Below are 8,068 nucleotides of genomic sequence, written 5' to 3' on the forward strand. Positions count from 1 at the left end.
AACTTGCTGCTCTTTCATCAAATCTGCTTCATTTTTCTGAACCTCCGAGTACTAGGGTTTGGGCAGTGACCCCTAGTCTTCCATGTCTTCATACATTCTCTAAGGAGTCTCATACAGTGTCATGACTTGGGAAAAACCCTGATGCTCTTGTGTGGTACCATTCTTTCTCATTTAACCTTGCTCACCCAGGTCAGGTCTTTGTGTTTTTGAAATATACCAAGCTCATTCTCAGAGCCTGGAAGTTTTTTCTCTACCTGGAATGTTCTTTCCCTCAACTTTGTGTTTATTTCACTTGGTTTTTCCTCAATGGTCTGATATTGACTTCAAGGTCACCTGCTCAAAGACACCTTCCCTGAACACTCCCAGTCTCTCTCTCTCTCACTCCATCCAGTATTTAACTCTTTGCAAATCACCTACCACCCCATGAGTTTCTTATTTGTGTGTTATCTTTGTTGTTGTTTAGTTGCTAAGTTGTATTCGACTATTTAGTGACCCCATGGACCATAGCCCTGCCAGGCTCCTCTGTCCATGTGATTTCCCAGGCCATAATATGCAGTGGATTGCCATTTCTCCAGGGGATTTTCCCTACCCAGGGATGGCAGGCAGATTATTGCTGAGCCACCTGGGAAGCCCGTGTTATTTTATGCCCCCATTAAACTGTCAACTTACCAGAGCAGGCATTTCTTCACATTCACAGCTACATCCTTTGTGCCCTGAATCGTGCTGGCTTAATAAATAGATGCTGAGTGAAGCTGAGTGTTTGTTATGTATTTGGATAATGCTAGAAGTTACTCCCATATTGAAATAAATCTCCTAGTAATAGAATCTGCCTCTTATCAGTCATGAGTACCCTTTCCTATATAACTCTAGGGTTTTCTGTCTTGGGGATCATTCTGGTTACATTCAGAACAATGGATATTTTGTTCCATTTCCTATTTTCTGGGAAGCCAAAGCTCATTAAGCCCCTTCCCCATTAAGACCCTTGGGACCAAAGCAATTACTAGGAGGACAATGGGTATTATGTGCTCCTGCACTTCTCAGAAATGATGCCTGCATCTCATAAGTGGCAGGACCAGGGTCTGCAGTGATTATTTTTATTCTCATTGTTTTGACACTACAGATGAAATAACTTCATATGCCAGTTCCTAAGAGCCGTACAAGAGCCGTAGCTGTCCTAAGTTGGCACCAGGAGAGAAGTTCAATCCTGCTGTCTTCTGCCAGCGCCGAGTGGGGCCTCAGATTTGCCATTTGAATTCTCCCTGGCAGCTGCTTCTCTTTGAATTTAAAGAGTGGTGCTTTCAACTTTGTGAATGAAACGTGGGGCCAGCAGAGTCAGAAGCCCGGGCCTCCTTCCTGCTGGCACCCAGTCTTCATGGTTTCCTGTGTTAGTTGCCTTCATGAGCAGGAGAAACTCGAAGGACAATGCCATGTAAAAGAGACACTTGATCTGTTCCATGAAACTCAGACCTATCGTCATCTTTCATGCACGCCAGGAGGCCTGTCAATAGGACTGCCCTTCAAAACTGCCCCCAGATGCTCAGGAATATTGCATCTCCCTGTTAACCTACATAAAGGGAGGATGGGATAAATGTGTGCTGACATTGAAAAAAAAAAAAAGTGTCTCTCAGTGTTTGCAATCTCAGAGAGGTCGGTGTTGCTGCAGATTTGCTGGAACAGATGTGCACAGTGAGAGGGTGCTGCCTGGAGGCTCCGCTGGGCAGATGGATTCATTACACCACCTAATGAAAAGCAGTGACTCAACAGTGGCCTGAGGGAAGGAAGGTTAGAGTCATACAGAAGATCCAGGCACTTGGACACATGTGCACACAGAGATATGCAGATGGGGGAATGACAGGATGGGCCAGGTAAGAGATGCTTGTGATCCTCTGAAGTTGGCCAGAGAGCTCTGCCTGCATCCAGTTTGTGTCCAGACCTGCTGCTGCATGGGAGCCAGTGTAGCAAGCTATCATGACCAGAAATAGTCACTACACATTATACAAACCCATGATGAAACGATAGATGGGAATAGGCTGAAATAGATGTAGACAGGTACAGCCTGGTGGCATCCTGCTTCCTAATAATTACCAGCTGGCCACCTTGGGCATTTTAATTAACTGCCTAAGCTTCAGCTTGCATGCTCCTGCTTAGTTGCTAAGTTGTGCCTGATTCTTTGCAACCCTATGGACTGTAGCCCGCCAGGCTCCTCTGTCCATGGAATTTTTCTAGGTAAGAATACTGGAGTGGGTTGCCATTTCCTCCTCCAGAGGATCTTCCTGACCCAGGGATCAAACCCACATCTCCTGCATATCCTACTTGACAGATGAGTTCTTTACCACTGAGCCACCTGGGAAGCCCAAGGTGGAGCTTGGGAGGTAATGGAGGTAGTAATAGTATCCATCTCATAGGGTTAATGTGAGGGTTAAAGGTCAGAATATACAAAAACCTTAACTTTGTATACTTTGAAACACTGAGCTTGCCCATTTCTGGACAAAGCTTCTGCCAGTTCCAAAGGCAATAAATGAATCCCGCTGTATCTGTCACCCTGACTTCCCAGCCCATGCACTATCTGAACATCTGCCTCCAAAAACCCATATCAGCATTTTTAGCAGTTCCTCCAAAAGTTGCTGTTTGCTTATAAGCCCAGTCTTTCAACCCGAAGGCAGTTCACTGGGTTTTATAAACAAGAGCAAAACAGAGAGGAGAGACCATCCTTTCTAATGCTGAGGAGTGTTATTCACATGTCAACTGACCCGAGTCTCAATCACAGCACTGTCATTGCTGAATAATGTTGTAGACAGACAGGAATTTAGTACACTGCCCTGGGATAGGGAGTATGGTGATCTCCAGACAACGAAAGCAAGGAGTTAGATCATACGCTTCTCCTGCCTCGTTCTGAAGTTTTGTTGCCAATGATGTTTAAATTGTCTGGCCTGTAAGTTTAATGGCCAGTAAAATATTTTAAAATAAAGATTTAAATGACTTGTATTTGTTGCATAAAGACATTTCCAGAAAGGTTAAATGTATCGTTTGGGACTGCAATAAGTTCACAAGTTTCTTAAATCCTGAACCTACACATGGTTTACAAGTAGTAATAACATTACTACAAGTAGTATGACAATCATTATAATTGTAATAGCAATTATCAGGATTGAAGTCACCATTTCTTTGCAAATATTACTGCCAGACATTAAGAGTCAGATAGTATTTCCATTTTTACATTCCAGAGAACTAAGATCTGGCTCCTGATATGGTGACCATGATTAAACCTCAGTAACAGCTCAACCTGTCAAACCACCCAACATACACACACATGCACTGATATTAAATTTGGGTTCACTGCTAAATGGGCTAAAAATAAGAATAACTTCAGTCAAATGCAACCACATCAGAGAGTTCACACTAAAAAAGTCACTTTCAGAAAAGGAATGCACTGAAAGGTCAGATGGAAATTTCCCCTTCCCACCCTCAAGTGCTCAAAGAGTGAATAAATATATACCTTTCTATTAGGCCAGGATCTTCAAGGAGGTGGCTGTGGGCAAAAATCATGACTCCTTTGATCTGTATAAACTGTTTTAAAAAGAAACATGAAAATAAGTGCAAGGATTCAGTGAGGTGGGAGTGAGGTGATTTTCCACCATCTCAGGTCAAGGGTAGAGGATGTCATTTATTTCCTATATAAACCTCAAAGTCAACTTTCCAATATAGAAAAAAAGAATTAAAAGTGGAGTTACATGAATTGATTCTCAGGCCCTATATGATTTTTCTGTTCTCTTTGTTGGCATTATCCATCCAAGTTAACTTACCACTCAGAAAAAGTGATGAGAAAAACTAGACAATGTCTTCAGTAAGCCCGCATTGTTTTAATGGTCATTCACTTTTCCTCGATAATTTTGACTTTGTTAATAAAGCTTAGGCGATAGTATTGTACTGGAGAAGGAAATGGCAACCCACTCGTGTTCTTGCCTGGGAAATCCCATGGACAGAAAAGGCTGGAGGGCTACAGTCATGGGATCACAAGAGCTGGACACCACTTGGCAACTAAACCACCACCAGCAATAAGCATTGTGCTGCTGCTGCTGCTAAGTCACTTCAGTCGTGTCCAACTCTGTGCGACCCCATAGATGGCAGCCCACCAGGCTCCCCCGTCCCTGGGATTCTCCAGGCAAGAACACTAGAGTGGGTTGCCATTTCCTTCTCCAATGCATAAAAATGAAAAGTGAAAGGGAAGTTGCTCAGTCGTGTCCAGCTCTTAGCGACCCCATGGACTGCAGCCTACCAGGCTCCTCCGTTCATGGGATTTTCCAGGCAAGAGTACTGGAGTGGGGTGCCTTGCCATCTCCGAATAAGCATTGTACTTTGAGGTAAATGTTAAACTAGACCAACCCACCTGTGGGCAGCCATTCTTTTCTAGGAAGTGAAGCGAATAATTAGAAAAATGGAGAAACATTTCCACAACCCTTGCTTCCTGCTTTCCCTTCCTTCTTTCTGTGTAGTTTCCTCACACAAAGTACTTTCTTTGATGTGTGTACTTAATGAGGAGCCTTATCTCTTGCCCTGAAATAATCAACCAGGTGAAGGGAGTTCTCTGTTTTAATTTTGTCTCTCAGAGCACTGCTTTTGTCTTTTTCCCTTTTTCTATTCTCTCTTTCAAAAGAGTTGGTGGAACATTTCAAATGTGCTATGTTAATACACAGCAGTAAAAATACGTGTTCCAATTGTTCCATTCTGCCATCTTGAAAGAAAATCCGATCTGATAAATGTTTTCAAATGTCCGTTTATCTATAATGCAACACTAAAAGCATTAAATACAAGATGAACCCAAATGAGTTCTATGGGGAAAAAAAGCACCAGCTTATTCAAAGAGTTTTATCTATTTCTTCTTTCAGCTAAACATTCATTGCCTTGCCCCCTTCCTCCTCACATTTTCCATCTCCACAGGATGGACATTAACTCTGAATGTTTGAGAAAACCGTCTTAGGTACAGCACAATTTCATCTTATCCAAAGTGTTTTTTTTCAATTTTTGGCTGTGCCATGAGGCATGTGGGATCCTAGTGAGCTTTCGCCTGCACTGGAAGCTCAGAGTCTTAACCATTAGACCACCATGGAAGACCCTGTCTGCAGTTTTGCTTTCTGAGGTTTCAGTTATTCACAGTCAACCATGGTCCAAAATATTAAGTGGAAAGTTCCAGAAATAAAGAACAAGCCTTTTTTCTCCTTCAGATTTCTTTTTTTTTTTTTAACTTTTTATTTTATGTTGGAGTACTCTTGATTTACAACATTGTGTTAGTTTCGTGTGTAAATTGCATGCTGTTCAGACAGGCATGAAGGAATCTTGTGCCCAGACACAGTGAATCATCTCTTTGTTCAGTGCATCCTCTTGCTATATTCTCTGCCCACCCATCAGTCACTAAGTGGCCATCTGGGTTGTCAGATCAACTGTCATGGTATTGCAATGCTTGTGTTAAGTGACCCTTATAAACTTTTGTTACAACTAGTATAGTGTCATAATTGTTCCATTTTACTATTAGCTATTGTTAATCTCTTCCTGTCCCTAATTTAACATTTTTTAAGTTTATTTTTGACTGTGTTGGGTGTTCCCTGCTGCTCAGGCTTTTCTCGAGTTGCAGTGAGCAGGGGCAGCTCTCTCGTTGTGGTGCACAGGTTTCTCACTGCAGCGGCTTCCCCTGTTGTGGACCATGAGCTCTAGGGCGAGTGGTTCCCAGGCTCGAGAGCAGGCTCAGTAGTTGTGGCACAGGAGCTCAGTTATCCCCGGGATGCGGAATCGGCCCAGATCCGGGATTGAACCCATGTCTTCTGCACTGGCAGGTGAATCTTTACCACAGAGCCACCAGGGAAGCCCCCCCCCCCCCGCCCCCCGCCTAATTTAACTTTATCATAGATATGTAAGTATAGGAAAAAACATGACATATATAGATAGGGTTGAGTACTATCCGAGGTTTCAGGCATTCACTGGGGGTCTTGGAATGTATTTCTTGAGGATAAAGAGAGGCTACTGTATTTTATTTTTGTAACTTTACAGTAACTCAATGATGCAATTTATAGCGTCTACAAGAAACCCTCCATGTTCTAATCAATTGCAGCTCTTCCGCTGCAAGTACCAGCACCAAACGTTATGTTTCCCACGAGCCTGTGATTAAAACAGCACCAGTGCCCCAGACAGAAACTGAAAAAGCAGCAAAGACATAAAACTTTTTTTTTTTCTAGCACCGATTTAATGTTGGTCTAGCAGAAAGAAATTGCATGGAGAAGTTGACTATCATCACATGACTGGCTCTTTGAGACTGATGTGAGTTTTCCACTTGAAGGATTCTAAGCACTCAGAATGTCATGTGTAACCTCAAAACATCCTATGCAGTGGCCTGGTTCTCAGAGACTGGGTTCAAGGAGTTCTATCTCTCAAAATCAAGCTGGAGCCGGAGGCCTGGGAAGGACTGTGACTGTGCTCTGAGAGAACCTTGTCCAAGGTATGTCAGAAAAGAAACTTCACATGGCCTAGGGAACATCAGGAACCTCTCATGCTATTTCAGAGTAAGAAAACGTTAGAAACCCTACTGCCATATGACTTGCACGCTAGAACCTTCTGGCCATAGACACAAACACTTGTACAAGGTACTCTGACCATTCAAGACAAGCTTTTGGTGAATTCAGACTTGAGCACTGCATTTAGCATAATTTAACCTGAAATTGTTTTCCATTTGATTCCACTTTTCAAAGAGTCTGGGATTTAAAAAATGCAACCTTCAAGCTCTACCCTGAAATAAAGTCATGTATTTTACTAAGTAAATATAACCAAGACCATGCAAAACTCAAAATTGTTTCCAGGTTGTAACTACTATTGCTTGTCTACCTGTTTTGGCTGAGTGGCAAAGCATTGATGCTTTCAAACTGTGGTGCTGGAGAAGTCTCTTGAGAGTCCCCTGGACTGCAAAGAGATCCAACCAGTCGATCCTAAAGGAAATCAACCCTGAATATTCATTGGAAGGAATGATACTGAAGCTCCAATACTTTAGTCACCTGATATGAAGAGCTGACCCATTGGAAAAGACCCTGATGTTGGGAAAAACTGAGGGCAAAAGGAGAAGGGGGCAACAGAGGATGAGATGGTTAGATAGCATCACCAACTCAATGAACATGAACTTGAGCAAACTCCAGGAGATAGTGAGGAACAGAGGAGTCTGGGGTGCTTCAGTTCGTTCATGCAGTCACAAAGAATCAGACACAACTTATCGACTGAGCAACAGCAAAACCTGTTTCTGGCTCAAGCCCTTAATGCCTGTTACCGAAGCACAGGCAGAGAATCAGTATGCTCGTCTAAGGATAGGGAGGACCGTAGCCCGAGACCAGGAAACCTTAAGGTGTGAAGAGAAGACAAACTGGGAAAGACAAATGCCCAGTCTTAAAGCATATGGTCAGACTCTGTGTATAGCCCTGACTTTTAGCACAAGACTGTAAAATAGTAATTATATATGTGTTTGTTGTAGTGGTTATTTAGCCACCAAGTCGTGTCTGACTCTCTTGCAACCCCATGGACTGTGAATCAATAACAATCCCTCCATCTATACTTTGTTGTTGTTCAGCCGCTAAGTCATGTCCGACTCTTTGTGGATCCTCTGTGTGGATCCAACTATGCTAAGTCAGATCAATTATCTTCACGAACTCATCACCACTGACAGCTGTTTCTTCTCTTTTACACGCTCACTCTCCCATCTCCCTCCAAGTCTTTCCACTTCTTGCTTTGCTCCACCCTTTTTTTCATATTCCAAGGCCAATGCTGTTATTACACTGAACTTGACCAAGTCACCATTGCCCTATGTTGTCTGACTGCCTCTAGTCTTTTTCCAATCCATCCTATTGTTGTTGTGTTAGTAACTCAGTTGCGTCCAACTCTCTGCGACATCATGGACTGTAGCACACCAGGCTCCTCAGTCCATGGGATTTTCCAGGCAAGAATACTGGAGTGGGTAGCTTTCCATTTTCTAGGGGATCCTCCCGACCGAGGGATCAAACCTGGGTCTCCTGCATTGCAAGCAGACTTTTTTTTTTTT

This window comes from Budorcas taxicolor, chromosome 9, assembly GCF_023091745.1.
Source record: "Budorcas taxicolor isolate Tak-1 chromosome 9, Takin1.1, whole genome shotgun sequence".
In the NCBI taxonomy this organism is placed as follows: Eukaryota; Metazoa; Chordata; class Mammalia; order Artiodactyla; family Bovidae; genus Budorcas; species Budorcas taxicolor.